At 37.5% G+C, this 26,026-nt stretch overlaps 1 protein-coding gene and 1 pseudogene across 1 annotated transcript in view; one reads left to right on the top strand and one right to left on the bottom strand.

The window, feature by feature from the left end:
* The window catches only part of ZSWIM5 (zinc finger SWIM-type containing 5), a 240,203-nt gene that overhangs the window by 117,233 nt on the left and 96,944 nt on the right, over nt 1–26,026 (top strand). The window lies entirely within an intron of this gene.
* Nucleotides 13,251–13,458, bottom strand: LOC128313632 (60S ribosomal protein L38-like; annotated as a pseudogene).

Here is a 26,026-nt window from a genome sequence, read left to right as displayed (position 1 = left end):
GTAACTTTTTCTGAGGTCACTAAGTTAATTACCGGCAAAGCTAGAACAAGAAGTCAGATCTCCTGAAATTTGCTCATGATAGTTTAAAATTCATTTTGGGGTAGTAATAACTTCAGACAGTCTCCTAAATATTTTTAGGTAATTGTCACTTGGCTTATTGCTTAATGTGAAAAAGTCTTTCTTGTTCCCTTGTTCTGCAGTAGCTTAAGAGCCAAAACAGTTCTTTAGTGTTATGAAAATCACACAACGTAGAAAAACAGTCCTCTGTGTGAATAATTTGGCATTAATTGATAGCCAGTCTTCTCTGTGTAAGTCGTATTGCCTTGGGCAAACCCTTTCTTTGTCAATTAATATTTAAGTTTTATTTTATAGAAAAAGGAAACATAAGTCAATGATTTATAAAATGCAAACCTGTCATACTAGAGATATGGGATTTTTTTAAATCAAGTTGACTTTTTAAAAAATTTTTTTTAACGTTTATTTATTTCTGAGACAGAGAGGGACAGAGCATGAACGGGGGAGAATCAGAAAGAGAGGGAGATACAGAATCTGAAACAGGCTTCAGGCTCTGAGCTGTCAGCACAGAGCCCGACGCGGGGCTTGAACTCATGGACCACGAGATCATGACCTGAGCCGAAGTCAGACACTTAACCAGCTGAGCCACCCAGGCGCCCCGACTTTTTTTTTTTTTTAAGTAGGCTCCACACTCAGCATGGAGCCCAATGCAGGGCTTGAACTCACGACCCTGAGATCAAGACCTGAGTTGAGATCAAGAGTAGGATACCCAACTGAGCCACCCAAGCGCCCCTCAAGTTCATTTTTTTTAATGAACTTGTAACATTAAAGTCAAATACTAGTTTTCTAATGTTTGTGAAAGTAATCCATTTTCATGTTGACTTTAGTCTATGTGAGAAATACAAGGGAGGAGTTTAATATTAGATTAAATATTTGCTCCGTGCACCTTAGAGGTGTTATAATTTGGGGAGAAACAGAAGATGCCTAGTTATATAATTTTTAAATTCTTTATGTTTATTTATATTTGAGAGAGAGAGAGATAGTGTGAGCAGGGGAGGAGCAGAGAGAGAGGGAGACATAGAATCCAAAGCAGGCTCCAGGCTCCAAGTTGTCAGCATAGAGCCTGATGCAGGGCTTGAACCCACAAGGGTGAGATCATGACTTGAGCCACCCAGGTACTCCATCTTTAAATGTTTTTATAATTCACTGTTGAGATTAGAAGAGAATAGCTAGTATAAGATATTGTTAAAACATTTTTTTTTTAATTTTAAAAAGGAGGCATTGGGGCACTTGGATGACTCAGTTGGTTAAGTGTCCGACTTCAGCTCAGGTCATGATCTTGCAGTTCGTGGATTCGAGCCCTGCATCTGGCCTGACAGGTCAGAGCCTAGAACCTGCTTTGGATTCTGTGTCTCCCTCTCTTTCTGCCCCTCCCCCATTTGCTCTCTGTCTCTCTCAAAAATAAACATTAAAAAAATAATAATAATAAAAGGAGGGTGCCTGGGTGGTTCAGTTGGTTAAGCATCTGACTTTGGTTCAGGTCATGATCTCATGGTTTGTGGGTTCGAGCCCCCCACTAGGCTCCGTGCTGACAGCTCAGAGCCTGGAGCCTACCTCAGATTCTATGTCTCCCTCTCTGTCTACCTCTCCCCTCCTCACACTCTGTGTGTGTCTCTCTCTCAAAAATAAGTAAACATTAAAATTTTTTTAATAAAATAAAATACTGTTAAAATATATTAGATTCAAATAAATGTATATAACACGAAAAGACTAATCTACAAATTGGACTCTCTTAGCAAAAAAGAAGGCAGTTTATAAAAAGTGAGTTGAGAAAAAGATGATGAGGTAAGGTAACTGGCCCACCCTCATATTGTTGCAGTTAGTTATAATACTCAGACATGTTCCACTTCTGAATACAAGATTCTTTATGTACCACATCAGGCTTCCTTTTGGTTGATTGATCACTTCAGACTTGAATCCCTATAAATGTTTTTTCCTCTGAAGCAAATCAACATTCAGGCCACTGGCTCCTAGCATCATCAGGTCTCTCTGGCTGCATTAGCAGAGAATCAGAGGTAGACCAACTAATCTCACCATGCCTTTCATTTTTAATGCCTTTTGTTATTACCCTGACTAGAGGTCTGCTGCTCTTCTATCCCAGATCAGATTATTTCCAAGAATAGTAATATCCGGTGGGCCAACAGTGTTTATTCTTCCAGTATTTATCACAAGGTACAGGAAGATAGAGTCGGCATTCTTCCACTTCTTAATTGTACTTCTAGATCATTTCTCCTATCCTCAGTAAAATCTTGCTTTTTATTTTAATTCCAGTTAGTTAACATATACTGTTATATTAGTTTCAAGTATATAAGATAGTAATTAAATACTTCCATACCTCACCCTATGCTCATCACAACAAACGTACTCCTTCTTAACTCCCACCAGCAATTTAACCCATCACAACACCCACCTCCCCTCTGGTAACCATCAGTTTGCTCTCCATGGTTAAGAATCTGTTTCTTTTTTTTTTTTTTTTTTTTTTTTTAATTTTTTCAATATATGAAGTTTATTGTCAAATTGGTTTCCATACAACACCCAGTGCTCATCCCAAAAGGTGCCCTCCTCAATACCCATCACCCACCCTCCCCTCCCTCCCACCCCCCATCAACCCTCAGTTTGTTCTCAGTTTTTAAGAGTCTCTCATGCTTTGGCTCTCTCCCACTCTAACCTCTTTTTTTTTTTTTTCCTTTCCCTCCCCCATGGGTTTCTGTTAAGTTTCTCAGGATCCACATAAGAGTGAAAACATATGGTATCTGTCTTTCTCTGTATGGCTTATTTCACTTAGCATCACACTCTCCAGTTCCATCCGCGTTGCTACAAAGGGCCATATTTCATTCTTTCTCATTGCCACGTAGTACTCCATTGTGTATATAAACCACAATTTCTTTATCCATTCATCAGTTGATGGACATTTAGGCTGTTTCCATCATTTGGCTATTGTTGAGAGTGCTGCTATAAACATTGGGGTACAAGTGCCCCTATGCATCAGTACTCCTGTATCCCTTGGGTAAATTCCTAGCAGTGCTATTGCTGGGTCACAGGGTAGATCTATTTTTAATTTCCTGAGGAACCTCCACACTGTTTTCCAGAGTGGCTGCAGCAATTTGCATTCCCACCAACAGTGCAAGAGGGTTCCTGTTTCTCCACATCCTCTCCAGCATCTATAGTCTCCTGATTTGTTCATTTTGGCCACCCTGAAAGAATCTGTTTCTTGAAAGACCTAAATGTAAGACAAGAAACCTTCAAAATCCTAGAGAAGAACACGAGCAGCAACCTCTTTGACTTTGCCCAGGGCCCCTTCTTACTAGACACATCACCAAAGGTAAGGGAAACAAAAGCAAACATGAACTATTGGGACTTCATCAAGATAAGAAACTTCTGCACAGCAAAGCAAGCAATCAACAAAACTAAAAGGCAGCTTACAGAATGGGAAAAGATATTTGCAAATGACATAGCTAATAAAGAGTTAGCATCCAAATCTATAAAGAACTTAATCAAACTCAAAACCTAAAACACAAATAATCCATTTAAGAACTGGGCAGAAGATATACACAGACATTTTTCCAACCAAGCCATCCAGATGACCAACAGACACATGAAAAGATGTTCAGCATCATTCATTATCAAGGAAATACAAATAGAAACCATGATGAGATACCACCTCACACCTGTCAGAATGGCTAAAACTAACAACACAGGAAACAACAGATCTTGGTGAGGATGTGGAGAAAGGAGAACCCTCTTGCAAGGAGGAGAACCCTCTTGCAAGAACCCTCTTGGTGGGAATGCAAACTGGTGTAGCCACTCTGGAAAACAGTATGGGGGTTCCTGACAAAAGAACTACCCTATGACCCAGCAATTGCACTACTAGGTATTAACCCAAAGGATACAAAAATATAGATTCAAAGGGGCATATACATCCCATGTTCATAGGATCATTATCAACAATAGCCAAACTATGGAAAGAGCCCAAATGTCCATCAATGATGAATGCATAAAGAGGAGGTAGTATACATATACAATGGAATATTACTCAACCATCAAAAAGAATGAAGTCTTGCTGTTTGTAATGACGTGGATGGAACTAGAGTGTATCATGCTAAGTGAAATAAATCAGTCATAGAAAGACAAAATCCATATGATTTCATTCATAGGTGGAACTTAAGAAAAAAAAACAAATGAACATAGGGGAAAGAAAAAAAGAGAGAGAGGGAAGCAAACCATAAGAGACTCTTAGCTATAGAGAACAAACTGAGGGTTGATGGAGGGAGGTGGGTGGGGGATAGACTCAGTGGGTGTCGGGTATTAAGGAGGGCATTTGTTATGATGAGCACTGGTTGTTGTATGTAAGTGATGAATCACCAATTTCTACAACTGAAACCAATTTTACCATATATGTTGAAAACTATACTTTGAATAAAAACTTGGAAAAAGAAAAGAATCTGTTTCCCAAAAACCTTTCTTTAATTTGGGACTCCTACCTTGCCTAGCATCATACTTTTCCCCTGTGCTGCTTGCTGATTAACATCTTTTGATATTTGTATTAGTTTTCTGTTGTTGCTGTAACAGATTACTGTAAACTTTAATGGCTTAATGGCTGTAACAAATCACCACAAACTTAATACCACAAACTTAGAACAATACAAATTTATTATCTTGCAGTTCTGTGGTTCAGAAATCACACAGGTCTCATTGGCTAATGTTAGGGACTATACCTTATTCATCACTAGATTTTTAACACTTTCCATGGGATCTTGCATGAAAATAATGATTAAAATGAATAAAATAGGTGGTCATATTTTCTTTAATATCTCCAATGACTGGGAACTTTTTATCTTTAAAGGTAATCAGATAAAAGACAACCAACTACTTCATTCATTTAGTCTAACATTTCAAATGGTGATACAGTGATCTGTGAGTGTCTGAGTGAAATATTATGAGGTCTTCTTACAATTTCAAGACTCCCAGTCATCTCCTTGTACCCCAGAAGTGATCATGGAAAGTTCCATAGGTTATGTAGAAGACAATTTGAAGTAAATAAAAAATCTGTGTAACAGTTGATCATAAGCCAAACACTGAATAGGCCAACTAGTCTTCTGCTGCCTTAGAACTGGAAATAATTCATTGTACTATGACATTAAGACTTGGGGTCAAGAGCTTCTGCTAGACCTAGAATTAAGATTTTTAAAAATCTTTAGAGAATCATTTAGAGAATGCTTGGGGTGCCTGGCTGGCCTAGTCGGTAGCATGCGATTCTTGATCTTGGAGTCATGAATTTGAACCCCACATTGGGTATAGAGCCTACTTAAAATTTTCTAAAAATTTTAAGTATAGAGCAGAAGAAATCTCTGACTTTTAAGGGCTTAGTATCTAAATTGGGTCTTAGAATAGAAAGATGAGAGATTCTAGGAAGAACGGAACTAAAATAGCACCTATAAATCTTGATTGCTTTTATTTGTTAAATGTCTCCCCATAGTAGACTGTGCCCTCCTTAAAGGCTGGACTGGCCAAATGCCAGGCACAGCATAAGCATTTAGTGGATGTGTAGATGATTAAGCAAACCATCCTAAGATGATGAATTAAGCAAGCCACCCTGCAGTTCTTTATTGTTTTGTCTCACCAGACCTTAAGTGTTATGATAAAATTGCTGTGATGAGGAATACTTCACCTCAATTAATAGTAATAATAACAGTAGCAACAACAACAATAGCTAACATTTCTATAATGCTTACTATATGCCAGGCCCTTCTCTAAGTGTTTTTATATGCATTAAAACCAATTTAATACTTATTACAACTCTATGAGTTAGTTACTAGTTTTATCCTTGTTTTACAGGTGAAGAAACTGAGGCAACAAAAGCATAAATAATTTGCTTGGGGCCTCAGAGCTAGCAAGAGGCATGGCTGGAATATAATTCATGCTTCCTGATTCCAGAGTCTGTCTGTTAACCACCCTTAACTACTTACTACTCTACAGTTACCCCCAGTTGTGCTGTTTTGCCTGTCCAGTATACTTCCCCTTATCTCTTTTGGTAATGCTGTCCTTTGTTCTTGTGAGGAAATAATTTCATGTCGTTCAGATAGAGTTAACCCCTTCTCTTCTTAACTCCACATGAAGGTACATGAGAGGCCTGGCTGATTGAATACACCACCTCTTCACTAGGATGATTGATTCAGGATTCAATCAAATGCTTGTGCTTTTTGGCTGGTGGTATTAGTCATAAGGGTTCCATGAGCCTAAAATAACCAGTAGCAATAATTTAACATTTAACAAGTATTAACTGAATGCCAAGCATTCTAGGCACAGGAGATCTATTAATGAATAAATCAAAGATCCCTGCCCTTGTGGTGGCTTACATTGTAGCACAGGAAAGCAATGATAAACATAGTAAGCAAGTACATTACAATAGTGTGTCAGAAAGCAGTGCTGTAGAAAAAGGGAATGGGAGGGGCGCCTGGGTGGCTCAGTCGGTTGAGCATCCGACTTCGGCTCGGGTCATGATCTCTCAGTCTGTGAGTTCGAGCCCTGTGTCGGGCTCTGTGCTGACAGCCCTGACAGCTCAGAGCCTGGAGCCTGCTTCGGATTCCGTGTCTCCCTCTCTCTCTGCCCCTCCCCCGCTCATGCGCGCGCGCGCGCGCTCTCTCTCTCTCTCTCTCTCTCTCAAATAAATAAACATTTTAAAAAATCTAAAAAGAAAAAGGGAATGGGAGAATAGCGTTTGAAGGAATTCAGAGTACAGGAATGGTGGCAGGGAGATAGGACAGTTTAAGTATTTAATGGGATGATCTGGGCAGACCTCACTGAGAAGGTAACATCTGAGGAGACTTACTGAAAGAAGGGAGGGGTGTACCAAGCAGATATTTGGAAGGAACAGCTAGACCAGAGGCTTTGTGGTATGGCTGTGCCTAGTATGTTTGAAGAGCAGCAAGGACTGTAAGGGGCAGAGTAATAAGAAAAAGAAGTCAGAGATGTAAGCCTATGTAGACCATTGTAAGACTCTCAGCTTTGAATGAAATGGGAAACCACTGGAAGTATCTGAGTAGAGGAGTGTCAGGATCTGATAGACTTTTTTTTTTTTAACGTTTATTTATTTTTGAGACAGAGAGAGAGACAGAGCATGAACAGGGGAGGGGCAGAGAGAGAGGGAGACACAGAATCTGAAACCGGCTCTAGGCTCTGAGCTGTCAGCACAGAGCCTGACACGGGGCTCGAACTCACGGACCGTGAGATCATGACCTGAGCCGAAGTCAGACGCTTAACCGACCAAGCCACCCAGGCGCCCCGGATCTGATAGACTTTTAAAAGATCATTCTGAATGCTATGTGGAGAATAAATTTGAAGAAGGAGTAGAAAGGTAGAGCAGGTACCTGCTCCTGTTAGGAGGCTAGTGAAATAATCCAGGCTTGGACCAGAGTTGAAATAGTGGAAATGTTGAGAAATTGTTTTGGAACTATTTTATAAGTGGAACAAGTATAATTTCCTGATGGATTGGATATAGGATGTGGAATCAAGGATAACTCCAAGCTTTTGGGTCTGAGCAATTGGAGGAGTGAAGTTTGGCATCGAGATGGGGAAGGGTATAGGTGAATTAGGTTTTGGACTTGTTAAGTTTGAGATGCTTATCAAGACCTCCAAGGGTTTTATGGAGACCTCTAAGTAGGGAGTTGGATGTATGAATATGGATTTTGGAAGAGAGAGCCTTATCTGAGATAAAAATTTGCGAGTCATTGGCATACAGATAGTATTTAAAGCAAAGGCACTAATTGAAATAACCAAGGGAGTAAGTATAATTGGAGAAAAAAGGTCAAGGACTGAGAGCCCTAGGGCATTCTGACTTTGAGAATTGGAGAGAGAAGGAGGAGGAACCAGCAAAGAAAACTAAAAATGGGGGAATCCAATAAGATAAAAGGAAAACCAAGACAGTGTGTTGTCCTGGAATCCAATGAAGAAAATAATCAAAGATGGGGGAGTTGTTAATTGTGTCAAAGGTAAACTAAGGACTGAGAAATACTGATTGAATTTAGCAATATGGAGGTCATTGGTGACTTGGATGAAGTCCTTTTTTTTTTGGAAAACTTTTTTTTAAATTTATGAATGAATGAATTTAATTTTAGAGAGAGAAAAAGCAGAGGAGAAGGGCGGTGGGAGAGAGAGAGAAAGAAAGAGAATCTTAAGCGGGCTCCACATTGAGTGCAGAGCCCAACTTGGGGTTTGAACCCACGATCCTGGGATCATGTATGACCTGAGCCGAAATCAAGAGTCGGGCTCTCAACTGACTGAGACTCCTGTGCACCCCTGAAATCATTTTCACTGGAAAGGTAGGTGCATCTGTTTGGGATGGGTTCAGAAAGACTGGAAGGAAAAGAATTAGAAACTATGAACAACTCTAGTCTTGCTCTAAAGGGAACAAAGAAATGAAATAGTGGGGCAGGAAAAGTGGAGCTTTTGTTTTTAAAGATGGGAAAAATTACATTGTTTTTATGTTGGTAGGAATGACTCATCTTTGCCTATCATGAAACCAAAGCCAAGACAGATTTTCCATGACATTACTTGAATCACTGCATCTAGCCATGCCTGAAGTTGGAGTCACCCACTTGAACTTCCAGGTTAAATGAGCCAAGACATTCCCTTTCTTGTTGAAGTAGTTTAAGTCAGATGCCACTTTCAGTGAAGAGTCCTACACTACCTTTTCTTCCTGTCTTCAAGATGGTCTTCATGCCATTTTTAGGGTTAACTTTCACTGGGTTTCTAATATAATTTATGAATATATTATTTATTATACATTTATATACATGCACTTATCTTCTTATTAATAATATTTTGCAGTTTTACAAATTGAAAATGAAATTATAATAGGGAAACCTGGAAAATTAGCTGCTGTCTTCTTTTCAGTTAGAACATGCTATTTTATCATGGTTTTATTTTGTATAACTCAATGTTTTATTACAACACAAACCACTCATTTAACCATTTCCAGAGCAGGAAATAGAATATTGCCAGTACCCTTTAACACTTATTCATGATGCATCCCAATCACTGTGTCCGCCCTCCTTACAAATATAACCGCTGCCCTGATTTAATGGTAATCAATTCCTTGCTTTTCTTTATTGTTCCACTTAAGCATGTATCTCTAAATACTGCAATTTAAAGTTGCATGTTTTTTAACTTTATTTAAACGTAATCATGCAATAAGTACACTTTTTATATGGCTTATTTTACTCAGCATTACATTTATGACATTCATCTAGATTGTTAAATGCTGTAATACTGTAATATTGTAGTGCAATCCACAGTTACATGATATAGAACATTTTCATGTCTCCAAAATTTTATCTCAGGTGGCTTCTTGTGGGAATCCCCCCACTTGCTAATAAGTAACCACTCATAATATTTTCCACCTTAGATTAATTTTCCTGTTCTAGAACATCATATAAATTAGATTATATAGTATATATAAATGTTTGTGTTGGGCATTATGGTTATAAGATTCAGTGTATTATTATGTGTATCAGTAGTTCATTTCTTTTTAATGCTTAAGTAGTGTTTGATTGTATAAATATACCACAATTTGCCCACTCTTCTTTGAATAGTATTTGAGTTTTTCCATTTTTTTTTTTGGCTATTGCAACTGCAACTGCTATAAATATTCTTTTTATAAAATTTTAAAGTGTCTATTTGTTTTTGAGAGAGACAGACAGAGCGTGAGTGGGGGAAGGGCAGAGAGAGGGAGACACAGAACCCGAAGCAGGCTCCAGGCTCTGAGCTGTCCACACAGAGCCTGATGTGGGGCTCCAGTGCACAAACCATGAGATCATGACCTTAGCTGAAGTCAGACACTTAACCTGCTGAGCCACTCAGGTACCCCACTATAAATACTCTTATATAAGACTTTGTGTGGGCATTTTTTTTTTCATGTCTCTCAGCTAAATACCTATGGGTAGAATTGTTGTGTCAAAGTGCACATGTATATAAATGATTATGTAATTTTGGAATTCATTAGTTTATTTATGGCAGTTCTCACTAGCAGTATATGAGAGTTGATTGCTCCACTTCTTGGCCAACATTTGGTGGTGTCATTCTTTTCAGTTTAGCCATTTTAGTGCATATGTCATGTTATCTCACTACAGTTTTAATTTACATTTCTGCAATGACTAAAGATGTTGAATACTTTTTCAGTGTTCATTAATCACTTGTATATCTTCCTTTGTGAAGTATGTTCAATTTTTTTGCCCATTTGAAAAAAAATGGGTTGAGTTTTTTATTGTGTTATAGAAGTTCTTTATATATCCTGAATACAAATCCTTTAAGCAGATATATTTGTCAGATATTTTCTCCTTGTTTTTCACTTGTCTACTCATTTTCTGAGTGTCTTTTGAAGAACAGAAAATTTGATGCAGTCTAATTTATCAGCTTTTTAATGGTTATTGCTTTCTCAATAATGTTTTTATAGTTTTTCTGGCAGGCTCATATATATCTTTAGTTACATTATTTCTAAGTATTTAAAATTTTATGCTATTGTAAATGGTACCATTTTTAAATTGTATTTTCTAACTGCTGGCCTATTAAAATACAGCTTTTTTTTGTACATTGTTATTCAGTAGGCTTGCTAAATTCACTGATGTTAATAATTTACCTATAGATTCTTTAGAATTTTCTAACTCCATAATCAAATCCTCTACAAATAATTTGCATTATGGTGGGGTTTTTTTCCTTTCTAATCCTTATTTTCTTTTCCTTGTCTTTTTGTGCTCATTTGGACCTCCAGTAGGACGTCAAATAAAAAGGTGACAGTAACATCCCTTTCTTGTTCGGTTATCTTTAAAAATAACAAACAAAAACAACAACAAAGTTTCAACATTTAGTTTGATGTTTGCTTAAGTTTTTATAGATAACCTTTATAGGTTTAAAGAGGTCTCCTTGTTTTTCTATTTGCTGGTAGTTTTTATTATGATTACAGATCAAATTTTACCATGTTATTCTAAAAAAAAAGAGATTTCATCTTGACATTTAATTTTCTGTATTGAAGAATTTACTTAACTAGTTTTAAGTTGTCTTCATAAAATCTTTATTTAAATTGTTCCTCTAGGTATTAATATAAGTAGATACCTAGAATGGACTGAAGCCTGTGATTCTTGCATTTGAGATTTTGGTGTCTGGAGTTCTGCTTCTTCTAGGATGTTATTCTATTGCAGCCTATTTTTAACCAGATGTACTTCATGTTACACTTTCACTCTATTTAAACTTCATTGTAACGCAGTAAATAGACTAGAAGTAAACAGATTAATAATTAAAGATAAGGATGGTGGGATGGAAAGACTATCTTTCTGATTAGGACTTGCCTGAGATAACCCAACTAGTGAGTGGCAGGACGCAGACTTACAAATTTTGATTTAAAGTGGACTGTACTCTTCATTATACTGACAGCTACTTCTAAGTAGCTGCCTGAGTGGCTAGCTTATAGACCATTGGAGATAGTAATCTAGATAAGCAGAAATGAGAGTCTGAACTAAAGAATAGTGGTGAGAATGAAAAAGGACATAGCATGTAAATGGTATTTTTGCCATTCTCTTTGCTATTTTTCTGTAATTTTTACTCAATTCTATCATAGGAGGGTTTTGGGGTTTTTTTTGTTTTGTTTTGTTTTGTTTTGTTTGTTTGTTTTTTGCCCACCATGTATCATAACTATTTGTCTTCATGCCTCTCTCTCTCTTTAGATTATAAAACAGGCAAAGACTGTGCCTCATTTATATATCTTCACTGCTTGATATTAGCACATTGTTCAAAAAATGTTATTTGATTGTTTGCTTGCTTAGCTAAGTGAATGAATAGATGGATTATAGAACCATTTTTGGAAAGCTTATAAATTTTGTATATGGGAGGCAAAGAATATAAGACCAGTGTTCAACATCGAATGGCCAGGATATTTTCCTTTTTTTTTTTCCTGTTATTTCAAATTTTTAATTAAATTCTAGTTAGTTAACATATAGTTTAATATTGGTGTCAAGTGTAGAATTTAGTGATTCATCACTTGCATAGAATACCCAGTGTTCATCACAAGTGCCTCCATAATACCCATGACCCATTTAGCCTATCCCCCACCCACCTCCCTCCATCAACCCTCAGTTTGTTTTCTGTTAGGAGTCTCTTATGGTTTGCTTCCCTCTCTCTCTCTTTTTCCCATTTCCCCTATGTTCATCTGTTTTGTTTCTTAAATCCCACCTATGAGTGAAATCATATGGTATCTGTCTTTCTCTGACTGACTGACTTAGCATGATACACTCTAGTTCCATCCACGTCATCACAAACAGCAAGACTTCATTCTTTTTGATGGTTGAGTAATATTCCATTGTATATGTATACCACCTCCTTTTTATGCATTCATCATTGATGGACATTTGGGCTCTTCCCATAGTTTGGTTATTGTTGATACTGATGCTATAAACACAGGGGTGTTTGTGCCCCCCAAATCTGTATTTTTGTATCCTTTAGGTAAATACCAAGTAGTGCAATTGCTGGATCATAGGGTAGTTCTATGTTTTGCTTTTTGAGGAACCTCCATACTGTTTTCCAGAGTGGCTACACCAGTTTGCATTCCTACCAATAATGCAAGAGGGCTCCTCTTTCTCCACATCCTCGCCAACATCTGTTGTTTCCTGTGTTGTTAGTTTTAGCCATTCTGACAGGTGTGAGGTGGTATCTCATCATGGTTTTGGTTTGTATTTCCCTGATGATGAATGATGTTGAGCATCTTTTCACATGCCTGTTAGCCATCTGGATGTCTTCCTTAGAATAGTGTCCGTATATGTCTTCTGCCCGTTTCTTAACTGGATTATTTGAGCTTGATAAGTTGTTTATAGATTTTGGATGCTAACCCTTTATTAGCTATGTCATTTGCAAGTATCTTCTGCCATTCCATAGGCTGCCTTTTAGTTTTGTTGATTGTTTGCTTCACTGTGCAGAAGCTTTTTATCTTGTTGAAGTCCCAATAGTTCATGTTTGCTTTTGTTTCCCTTGCCTCTGGCAATGTGTCTAGTAAGTTGCACTGGCTGAAGTCAAAGAGGTTGCTGCCTGTGTTCTTCTCTAGGATTTTGAAGGTTTCTTGTCTCACCTTTAGATCTTTCATCCATTTTTTTTATTTAAAAATTTTTAATACAGTTCAAATCGATGTGCCACGTTCATTTCAGCTCCTTCCCTGCCAAACCTGGGGGTAGGGACTGTTTTAGTTTCTCTGCCTTCTCTTTGTAATGACCAAGTTACAACAGTGTCTGCTTCATTGAACTTTAAACTTCACATTATCCTTATTTTTCTTGATCTTGATGGATTTGCATCCTTTTGCCTGGACATGAATAGAAAGTCCTTGATTTCTTCAATTTTGCGAGACATGGCGAGGAGGGGCACAGGGAAGTGCATAACTGGCACAACGAGCAGCAAGAAGAGAGAGAACAGGAAAAAAAACTTTTGGGGTGCCTAGGTGACTCAGTCGGTTGAGCATCCAACTCTTGATCTCAGCTCAGGCCATGATCTCACAGTTCGTGAGTTTGAGCCCCATGTTGGTCTCTGTGCTGGTGGAGTGGAGCCTGCTTGGGATTTTGTCTCTCCTTCTTTCTGCCCTTACCCTGCTTGTGCATGCGCTCTCTCTCTCAAAATAAATAAACTTAAAGCTTTCATCAGTTTTGAATTTATTTTTGTGTATAGCATAAGAAAGTGGTCCAGTTTCATTCTTCTGCATGTTGCTGGCCCGTTTTCCCAACACCATTTGTTGAAGAGCCTTTTTCCACTGGATATTCTTTCTACTGTGTCGAAGATTAGTTGATCATATAGTTGTGGGTCCATTTCTAGGTTTTCTGTGCTGTTCCATTGATCTATGTGTTTATTTTTATGCTAGTACCACACTGTCTTGATGACTACAGCTTTGTAGTATAGTTTGAAGTCCGAAATTGTGATGCCTCCCACTTTGCTTTTCTTTTTCAGAATTGCTTTGGCTATTTAGGGTATTTTGTGATTTCATACAAATTTTAGGATTGTTTGTTCTAGCTCTGTGAAAAATGCTGGTGGTATTTTGATAGGGATTGCATTAAATGTATACATTGCTTAGGGTAGTATAGACATTTTAACAGTGTTTGTTCTTCCAATCCATGAGCATGGAATGTCTTTTCATTTCTTTGTATCCTCTTCAATTTTTTCCATAAGTGCTCTAGAGTTTTCAGAATACAGATCTTTTACCTCTTTGGTTAGGTTTATTCCTAGGTAACTTACTGGTTTTGGTGCAATTGTAAATGAGATTGATTCCTTGATTTCTTTTTCTGTTGCTTTATTATTGGCATATAGAAATACAACGGATTTCTATACATTGATTTTATATTCTGTGACTTTGCTGAATTCATGTATTAGTTCTAGCAATTTTTTGGTGGAGTCTTTCAGGTTTTCTATAGAGAATTTCATTTGTCTGCAAACAGTGAAAGTTTGACTTCTTCTTTGCCAATTTGGATGCCTTTTATTTCTCTTTGTTATCTGATTGCTGAGGCTAAGACTTCCATACTATGTTAAGTAACAATGCTGAGAGTTGATATTCCTGTCTTGTTCCTGACTATAGAGGAAAAACTCTTCAATTTTTCCCTGTTGAGGATGATATTAGCTGTGGGTCTTTCATATATAGCCTTTATAATGTTGAAGTATATTCCATATATACCCACTTTGTTGAGGGTTTTTATCAAGAATGGATGCTGTGCTTTGTCAAATGCTCTTTCTGCATCAATTGAGAGGATTATATGGTTCTTATCCTTTCTTTTACTAATGTCATATAACATGTTGATTGATTTGCAAATATTGAACCAGCCCTGCAGCCCAGGAATAAATCCCACTGATCATGGTGAGTAATTCTTCTAATGTACTGTTGGATTCAATTTGCTAGTATCTTGTTGAGAGTTTTTGCATCCCTGTTCATCAGGGATATTGGCCTGTAATTCTCCTTTCTAGCAGGGTCTTTGTCTGGTTTTGGAATCAAGGTAATGCTGGCCTCATAGAATGAGTTTGGAAGTTTCCTTCCATTTGCATTTTTATGAACAGTTTGAGAAGACTAGGTATTAACTCTTCTTAAATGTCTGGTAGAATCAGGGCGCTTGCGTCAGGCTCTATGCTGACAGCTCAGAGCCTGGAGCCTACTTCGGATTCTGTGTCTCCCTCTGTCTCTGCCCCTACCCCATTCATGCTCTCTGTTTCTCTCTCAAAAATAGACAAATATTTAAAAAATTTTTAAATAAATAAATGTTTGGTAGAATTCCCCTGGGAATCATCCGACCCTGGACTTTTGTTTGTTGTGAGATTTTTGATTACCGATTCAATTTCTTTGCTGTTTATGGATCTGTTCAAATTTTGTATTTCTTCCTGTTTCAGTTTTGGTAGTTTGTATGTTTCTAGGAATTTATCGATTTCTTCCAGATTTCCCCATTTGTTGGCATATAATTTTTCATAATATTCTCTTGTATTTGTTTGTATTTCTGTGGCATTGGTTTGTGATCTCTCCTCTTTAATTAATGATTTTATTTATTTGGGTCCTTTCTCTTCTTTTTGGTAAGTCTGGCTAGGGCGTTATCAATTTTATTAATTCTTTTAAAGAACAAGCTCTTAGTTTTGTTGATTTGCTCTACTTTTTTGTTGTTGTTTCTATATCATTTATTTTTCTTCTCTAATCTGTATTATTTCCCTTCTGCTGCCTTCAGGCTTTATTTGCTGCTCCTTTTCTAGCTCCTTTAGATGTAAGATTAAGTTGTGTATTTGAGACTTTTCTTGCTTCTTGAAGTAGGGCCTATGTTGCAATATACTTCCCTTTTAGGGCCACCTTTGCTGCATCCCAAAGATTTGGACTGTCATGTTTTCATTTTTATTTGCTTCCATGTACTTTAATTTCTTCATTTTCTGGTTAACATATTCATTCTTTAGTAGGATGTTCTTTAACCTCTGTGTATTTGTGGTCGTTCCAAATTTTTTCTTGTGATTGACTTCAAGTTTCATAGCATTGTGGTCTGAAAATATGCATGGGGGGAGGAGGGGCCAACATGGTGGAGAAGTAGGGGGAATCCATACTTCCTGTGTCTCTCAAACAAAGAAGTATAGAAGCCAAAGGACTTTGAACACCAGGCCTGGGAGGAAAAGAGACTGAATCTACTAGGAAGAAAATGGGAAAACTGGAAAAAAAAAAATAGGGCTACTCCAAGGAACAAATCAAAGCACACCTGGTGGAGGGTCCAAAATATTACTACGAGTAGAGTAATAAAATAACCAAAGTCACAACAACAGAGAGCAAGTAACAATCTCCAAAAAAACATCTCCTGAAGGGCCAGGCCCTGGACAGCGTATGACTCTCCTTTAATATAGCAGTGCTCGTGGGTGCAGTGCACACAACAAGCTTTCAAAATGCATAAGGGACAGAAAACTAGCCAAAATGATGAAACGGAAGAATTCTCCTCAAAAGAAATTCCAGGAAGTAGTGACAGCTAACGAATTGATTAAAACCTATTTAAGCAATATAACAGAACAAGAATTTAGAGGAATAGTCATAAAATTAATCGCTGGGCTTGAAAAAAGCATAGAGGACAGCAGGGAATCTATTGCTACAGAGATCAAGGGACTAAGAAAAAAGTCATGATGAATTTAAAAATGCTATAAATGGGGTGCAAAATAAAATGGAGGTGGCCACAGCATGGATTGAAGAGGCAAAGGAGAGAATAGGTAAATTAGAAGATAAAATTATGGAAAAAGAGGAAGCTGAGAAACAGGGAAATAAAAAAATCCAGGAGTACAAGAGGAGAATTAGAGAACTAAGTGATGCAATCAAATGGAACAATATCTGTATCATAGGAATTCCAGAAGAAGAAGAGAGAGAGAAAGGGGCTGAAGGTGTACTTAAACAAATTATAGCTGAGAACTTCCCATATTTGGGAAAGGAAATAGGCATTTAAATCCAAGAGGCACAGAGAGCTCCCTTCTGATGTAATTTGAACCAATCTTCTACACGACATATCATAGTGAAACTGGCAAAATACAAGGATAAAGAGAATTCTGAAAGCAGCTAGGGAAAAACAGGCCTTAACATACAAAGGTACACACATAAGGGCAGTAGCAGACCTATCTACTGAAACTTGGCAGACCAGAAAGGAATGGCAGGAAGTCTTCAATGTGATGAACAGAAAAAATATGCAGCCAAGAATCTTTTACCCAGCAAGTCTGTCATTCAGAACAGAAGGAGAGATAAAGGTTTTCCCAAACAAACAAAAACTGAAAGAATTCATCACCACTAAACCAGCTGTACAAGAGATCCTAAGGGGGATCCTGTGAGACAAAGTACCAGAGACACTACTACAAGTATGAAACCTACAGATACCACAATGCCTCTAAACCCGTATCTCTCAGTAATAACACTGAATGTAAATGGACTAAATGCTCCAAACAAAAGACATAGGGTATCAGAATGGATAAAAAAACAAGACCCATCTATTTGCTGTCTACAAGAGACTCATTTTAGACCTGAGGACACCTTCAGGTTGAAAACGAGGGGATGGAGAACTTCCTATCATGCTACTGGAAGTCAAAAGAAAGCTGGAGTAGCCACACTTATATCAGACAAACTAGACTTTAAATTAAAGGCTGTAACAAGAGATGAAGAAGGGCATTATATAATAATTACAGGGTCTATCCATCAGGAAGAGCTAACAAATATAAATGTCTATGCACCGAATTCAGGAGCCCCCAAATATATAAAACAATTACTCACAAACATAAGCAACCTTATTGATAAGAATGTGGTAATTGCAGGAGACTTTAATACTCCACTTAGAGTAATGGCTAGAACATCTAGACAGAGATAAATAAAGAACCAAGGACCCTGAATGATATATTGGATCACATGGACTTAACAGATATATTTAGAACTCTACCTCCCAAAGCAACAAAATATACTTTCTTCTCAAGTGCACATGGAACATTCTCCAAAATAGATCACATACTGGGTCACAAAACAGCCCTTAATAAGTATAAAAGAATTGAGGTCAGAGGCGCCTGGGTGGCTCAGTTGGTTGAGTGTCCAGCTTCAGCTCAGGTCATGATCTCACAGTTTGTGAGTTTGAGCCCCACGTCGGGCTCTGTGCTGACAGCTCAGAGCCTGGAGCCTGTTTCGGATTCTGTGTCCCCCTCTTTCTCTGCTCCTCCCCCACTCGTGCTCTGTCTCTCTCACAAAAATAAATAAACATTAAACAAATTTTTTTAATAAAAAAATAAAAGAATTGAGATCATACCATACACACTTTCAGACCACAATGCTATGAAACTTGAAATCAACCACAGGAAAAAGTCTGGAAAACCTCCAAAAGCATGGAGGAGGTGAAAGAACATCCTACTAAAGAATGAATGGGTCAACCGGGCAACTAGAGAAGAAATTTTTAAAAATGTGGAAACAAATGAAAATGAAAATACAACAATCAAAATGCTTTGGGATGCAGCAAAGGCAGTCCTGAGAGGAAAATACATTGCAATCCAGGCCTATCTCAAGAAACAAGAAAAATCCCAAATACAAAATCTAACAGCACACCTAAAGGAAATAAAAGCAGAGCAGCAAAGACACCCCAAACCCAGCAGAAGAAGAGAAATAATAAAGATCACAGCAGAAATAAACAATATAGAATCTAAAGAAAACAGTAGAGCAGATCAATGAAACCAGGAGATGTTTTTTTGAAAAATAAACAAAATTGATAAACCTCTAGCCAGGCTTCTCAAAAAGAAAAGGGAGATGACCAAATAAATAAAATCATGAATGAAAATGGAATTATTACGACCAATCCCTCAGAAATACAAGCAACTATCAGGGAATACTATGAAAAATCATATGCTAACAAACTGGACAACCTGGAAGAAATGGACAAATTCCTAAACACCCACACACTTCCCAAACTCAAACAGGAAGAAATAGAAAACTTGAACAGACCCATAACCAGCAAAAAAATTGAATCAGTTATCAAAAATCTCCCAACAAATAAGAGTCCAGGACCAGATGGCTTCCCAGGGGAATTCTACCAGACATTTAAAGCAGAGATAATACCTATCCTTCTCAAGCTGTTCCAAAAAATAGAAAGGGAAGGAAAACTTCCAGACTCATTCTGTGAAGCCAGTATTACTTTGATTCCCAAACCAGACCCAGCAAGACCCAGTAAAAAAAGAGAACTCCAGGCCAATATCCCTGATGAATATGGATGCAAAAATTCTCAATAAGATACGTGCAAATCGAATTCAACAGCATATACAAAGAATTATACACCGTGATCAAGTGGGACTTATTCTTGGGCTGCAGGGCTGGTTCAACATTTGCAAATCTATCAATGTGATACATCACATTAATAATAATAAAAAAAGATAAGAACCATATGATCCTGTCAATTGATGCAGAAAAAGCATTTGACAAAAATCAGAATCCTTTCTTAATAAAAACTCTCGAGAAAGTTGGGATAGAAGAAACATACTTAAACATCATAAAAGGCATTTATAAAAAGCCCATAGCTAATATCATCTTCAATGGGGAAAAACTGAGAGCTTTCTCCCTGAGATCAGGAACACGACAGGGATGTCCACTCTCACTGCTGTTGTTTCACATAGTGTTGGAAGTGCTAACATCAGCAATCAGACAACAAAATGAAATCAAAGGCACCAAAATTGGCAACGATGCAGTCAAGCTTTCACTTTTTGCAGATGACATGATATTATACATGGAAAATCTGACAGACTCCACCAAAAGTCTGCTAGAACTGATACATGAGTTCAGCAAAGTCACAGGATACAAAATCAATGTACAGAAATAAGTTGCATTCTTATACACTAATAATGAAACAACAGAAAGACAAATAAAGAAACTGATCCCATTCACAATTGCACCAAGAAGCATAAAATACCTAGAGATAAACCTAACCAAAGATGTAAAAGATCTGTATGTTGAAAACTATAGAAAGCTTATGAAGGAAATTGAAGAAGATACAAAGAAATGGAAAAACATTCTATGCTCATGGATTGGAAGAATAAATATTGTTAAAATGTCAATACTACCCAAAGCAATCTACACATTTGATGCAGTCCCAATCAAATTGCACCAGCATTCTTCTCGAAGCCAGAACAAGCAATCCTAAAATTTATATAGAACTACAAAAGACCCTGAATAGCCACAGTAATATTGAAGAAGAAAACCAAAGTGGGAGGCATCACAATCCCAGACTTTAGCCTCTACTACAAAGCTGTAATCATCAAGACAGCCTGGTACTGGCACAAAAACAGACACGTAGACCAGTGGAATAAAATAGAGACTCCAGAATTAGACCCACAAAAGTATGGCCAACTCATCTTTGACAAAGCAGGAAAGAATATCCAATGGAAAAAAGACAGTCTCTTTAACCAATGGTACAGAGAACTGGATGGCAATATGCAGAAGAATGAAACTAGACCGCTTTCTTACACCATTCACAAAAATAAACTCAAAATGGATAAAGGACCTGAATGTGAGACAGGAAACCATCAAACCCTAGAGGGTTTGATGAGCTCAGCTGCAGCAATTTCTTACTTGGCACATCTCCAAAGGCAAGGGAATTAAAAGCAAAAATGAACTATTGGGACCTCATGAAGATAAAAATCTTCTGCACTGCAAAGGAAACAATCACCAAAACTAAAAGGCAACCGATGGAATGGGAAAAGATATTTGCAAATGACATATCGGATAAAGGGCTAGTATCCAGAATCTATGGGGAACTCCCCAAACTCCACACCCGAAAAATAAATAATCCAGTGAAGAAATGGGCAGAAGACATGAATAGACACTTTTCTAAAGAAGACATCCAGATGGTAAACAGGCACATGAAAAGATGCTCAACGTCACTCCTCATCAGGGAAATACAAACCAAAACTACACTGAGATACCACCTCACACTGGTTAGAGTGGCTAAAATGAACAAATCAGGAGACTATAGGTGCTGGAGAGGATATGGAGAAATGGGAACCCTCTTGCACTGTTGGTGGGAATGCAAACTGGTGCAGCTGCTCTGGAAAACAGTGTGGAGGTTCCTCAAAAAATTAAAAATAGATCTACCCTATGACCCAGCAATAGCACTGGTAGGAATTTACCCAAGGGATACAGGAGTGCTGATGCATAGGAGCACTTGTACCCCAATGTTTATAGCAGCACTTTGAACAATAGCCAAATTATGGAAAGAGCCTAAATGTTCATCAACTGACACATGGATAAAGAAGATGTGGTTTATACATACAATGGAATACTACTTGGCAATGAGAAAGAATGAAATCTGGCCATTTGTAGCAACATGGATGGAACTGGAGAGTGTTACGCTATGTGAAATAAGTCAGGCAGAGAAAGACAGATACCATATGTTTTCACTCATATGTGGATCCTAAGAAACTCAACAGAAGACCAGGGGAGAGGGGAAGGGGGGAAAGAGTTACAGAGAAGGAAGGAGGCAAACCATAAGACACTCTTAAATACTGAGAACAAACTGAGGGTTGATGGGGGGTGGGGGGAAGGGGAAAGTGGGTGATGGGCATTGAGGAGGGCACCTGTTGGGATGAGCACTAGGTGTCGTATGGAAATCAATTTGACAATAAATGTCATATTAAAAAAAAGAAAGAAAATATGCATGGGATGATCTCAATCTTTTTGTACTTATTGAAGGCTGATTGTGACCCACTATGTGATCTATTCTGGAGAATGTTCCATGTACACTTGAAAAGAGTGTGTACTCTGCTGCTTTAGGATGAAATGTTCTGGATGTATATGTTATGTCTATCTGGTCCAGTGTGTCATTCAAAACCATTATTTACTTGTTGGTTTTCTGCTTAGATGATCTGTTCATTGCTACAAGTGTAGTGTTAAAGTCCCCTACTATTATTATATTATTATCATTGCATTTCTTTATGTTTTTTATTAATTGATTTATACATTTGGGAACTCCTATTTGGGGGCACAAATATTTACAATTGTTACAACTTCTTGATGGATAGACACCTTAATTATGATATAGTGCCCTTCTTCATCTCTTGTTACAGTCTTTGGTTTAAAATCTAGTTTGTCTGATATAAGTATGACTACTCTGGCTTTATTTGGTTTGACCAAGATGTTTTCCATAATAGGATCTGGGAAATCAGGAGGAGCATACTTTCTAGGGGAAGAATGATGAATTCAGTTTAGAACATGTTGAGTTTAAGTGACTTCCATAAGAGATGTCCAGGAAGTAGTTGGAAATGTAGATCTGCAGCCTCGAAGATCTTAGAGATGGGGTGGGGAGGTAGGTATTACCAACAAAAAGTAATCTTTGAAATTATTTGAAACTATCCTAGTTTTCACCATCATTTATTTCCTATAAATAACTGTAACAACTTCCTAACTAATCTCTCTGCTTCTGTTCCAGTCTCTCTCTTTCAATCCATTTTCCTCATTTTTATAAGGATGATGTTTCTACAATAGAGATCTGATCATGATATTGCCTTATTTAAAATAATCTTTTAATGGATTTTCCTTGTTTTCAGAAGAGAATTAAAACTCTTTGTCTGTTTGTCTTTGTCTCAACCCTCCCTGCCTCTTCAGGCACGTCTCTACCATTCTCTTCTTTACACTGTACCCTTCATCCATACAGGACTGCTTGAAGTGCTGTTTACAGGCCTCCATTATAGTAGTACTGGTGGTGGAGGTAGTGGTGATACTACTATTAATACCAATATTTTTTCAGTAAATGTTAGGATTATTTCAGCCCTTCTTTTTTGCAATTTATATGTAACAGTAATAGCTAGCAGTTAATATAGCACATACCGTGTAACAGCACCTTTCTAAGAGCTTCACACTTTGCTCTACCCAGCAGGTGTCTTCTTAGGTTCAGTTAAACATTTAGACTCACAGGACTATAGAATAGGCCACACTTGACATCAGTCTGTTTAAAACTATATAGGACATTTTAAATTTTACTACAAAACTACAGTAATCAAAACTGTGTACTGTTGGTATAAAGACAGACATGTAGAACAGTGGAGTAGAATAGAGAACCCAGAAATAAGCCCTCATATACTTATTTATTTGCTTGCTTGCTTGCTTATTTATTTATTTATTTATTTATTTATTTATTTAAATGATTTTGGGCAAAGGTACCAAGACCATTCAATGGGCGAAAGGACAGTCTTTTCAACAGTTGGTGCTGGGAAAACTGGATATCCCCATGTAAAAGAATGAAGTTAGACCCTTACTTAACACCATATATAAAAATTACCTCAAAAGTTTCAAGAACCTAAATGTAAGACCTAAAACAATAAATCTATTAGAAGAAAGCATGGGACAAATCTTAATGACATTGGATTTGACAAAGATTTCTTGGGTATGATGCTGAAGGCAGAGGTAACAAAAGAAATTGGATTTCATGAAAAGCAAAAATTTTCACTCATCAAAGGACACTATCTACAGAGTAAGAAGTTAACCCACAGAATGACAGAAAATATTTGCAAATCATAAATCTAGTAAGAGATTAATATGAAAACTATATAAAAGACTCCTGCATGTCAACTATAAAAGACCAAACACCTTGATTCAAAAATGGGCTAAGGACTTGAATAGACATTTCTTCCAAAAAAGATAAACAAATGGCCAATAAGTACATGAAAAATATATTCATCCTCACTAATAATTACAGAAATGCATATCAAAACTATAATGAGATACCATGTCATACTAATTAGAATGGCTACCATAAGAAAAAGAGAGAGAAAACGACAGGTGTTGACAAGGATGTGGAGAAATTGGAAGCCCGTGCACTGTTTGTAGAAATGTAAAATGGGACAGCCACTGTGGAAAACAGTATGGGGTTTCCTCAAAAAATTAAAATAGAAATTACCATAGGACCCAGCAATTCCACTTCTGGGTATATGCCATAATGAACTGAAAAAGTCTCAAAGAGATTGTACATCCGTGTTCATAGCAGCATTACTCACAAAACTAAGATACAGAAGTAACCCAAGTGTCCACTGATAGATGAATGGATAAGCAAGGTGTGGTGCATATATACAATGGAATATTATTCAGCCTTTAAAAGGAAGGAAATTCTGTAATATGCTACAACATGGATGAACTTTAAGGACATTATGCTAAATGAAGTAAACCAATGACAAAAAGACAAATGCTGTATGATTCTACTTATATGAGTTACGTAGAGTAGTTAAAATCATAGAAACAGAAAGTAGAATGGTGGTTGCCAGGAGCTAGAGGAGGGAAGAATGGGGAGTTACTGTTTAATAGGTATAAAATTTCAGTTTTACAATATGAAATGAGTTTTGAGGATGGATGGTGGTGATGTCTGCACAATTGTACAAGTGTATTTAATACCGCTGAACTGCACACTTAAAAATGGCTGTGATGGTTTAATGTTATGTATATTTTAACACAATAAAAAAAATAACCAAGTATACAGGACAGGAACCAAAACTTCTTTAGCAAGACAGCATCAGGCATTGTTCTTCAGTGAGAACTTTACAGAAGTTCATAGAGCTGTCTACACAACTGTTCAGGAGCTATTCTTTGCCCCCATTCTCTTAGGTGATAATCATGTATAAAGAAATGAGATCCACATTAGACAGGTCTAAGAGTTGCCCTGACTTAACAGGCTTATATCCCACAGGAACCAGTATCTCTTAAGGCAATTACATAGGCATAGTAGCCCTGGGTTTTGACTTAAAACTACATATTTACACTTCCTATCATTACCAATCAGGTGTCTTTTTTTTTTTTTTTAAAGTAGGCTTCATACCCAGGGCAGAGCCCAACTCAGGGTTTGAACTCCCCACCCTGAAATCAAGACCTGAGCTGAGATCAAGAAGTGGCTGCTTAACTGACTGAGACACCGAGGTGGCCCTAATCAGATGTCATTTTTAACTATAACATTGCTTAGGAACGTAGTTGACATTATACCTTTATCAGGTTTTCAAGGAAACATAGTTAAAAATTTAATCAAAGGCCGAAGTCTCATGAAGAGAGTTTTGTTCCCTTTCCCTACACATATGTTAACCCATTTATTCCTCACTACTAGAAAATGAGGTAGTTACTGTTATTATTATCCCATTTTACAGATAATGAGACTGAGGTACAGAGAAGTTACATAACTTCCTCAAGGTCACACAACTATTAATAAAGATGATAAACATGAACCCGGGCAGTGTGACTCTAGCATGTGCACTCTCAGTCACCGTGTTAGTCAGAATTATAGCTCTCCAGAGATGTCCACATCCTAATCTCTGGAACCTGTGACTATGTTCTGTTAACAATGGCAAGGAGAAATTAAGGTTGCGGTGGAAATTAAATTTATTAATCAGTTGACCTTGAGATGGGGAGATTATCCTGGATTATCCAGATGGTCCTGATCAACCACAAGGGTCCTTATAAATGAAAGAGAGAAAAGTGATTCCGTGCCAGATTGATACAGTGGAGATTTAGCCATTAGTAATGATGAAGATGGAGGAATGGGCCACAAGCCAAGGAATACAGGTGAACTCTAAAAGCTGGACAAAAGCCAAGGAATACAGGTGAACTCTAAAATACAGGGCACCTGAGTGGCGCAATCAGTTAAGTGTCCAACCTTGGCTCAGGTCATGATCTCACGGTTAGTGGGTTCGAGCCCCACGTCGGGTTCTGTGCTGACAGCTCAGAGACTGGAGCCTGCTTCAGATCTGTGTCTCCCTCTGCCCCTCCCCTGCTCACTCTCTGTCTCTCAAAAATAAACAAACATTTAAAAAAAATTTTTTTTTAAGCTGGATAAAGCAAGGAAATGGATTTTCCCCTAAAGCCTCTTGGATGAATGCAGTCTTGCCAACCCTTTGATTTCAGCCCAGTGAGACCCATTTTGGACTTCTGACTTCCAGAACTGTCACATAATATATT

This window comes from Acinonyx jubatus, chromosome C1 (genome assembly GCF_027475565.1).
Source record: "Acinonyx jubatus isolate Ajub_Pintada_27869175 chromosome C1, VMU_Ajub_asm_v1.0, whole genome shotgun sequence".
In the NCBI taxonomy this organism is placed as follows: domain Eukaryota; kingdom Metazoa; phylum Chordata; class Mammalia; order Carnivora; family Felidae; genus Acinonyx; species Acinonyx jubatus.
The sequence above is the reverse complement of the archived record's forward strand: the minus strand, read 5'-3'. Positions and strand labels throughout refer to the sequence as shown.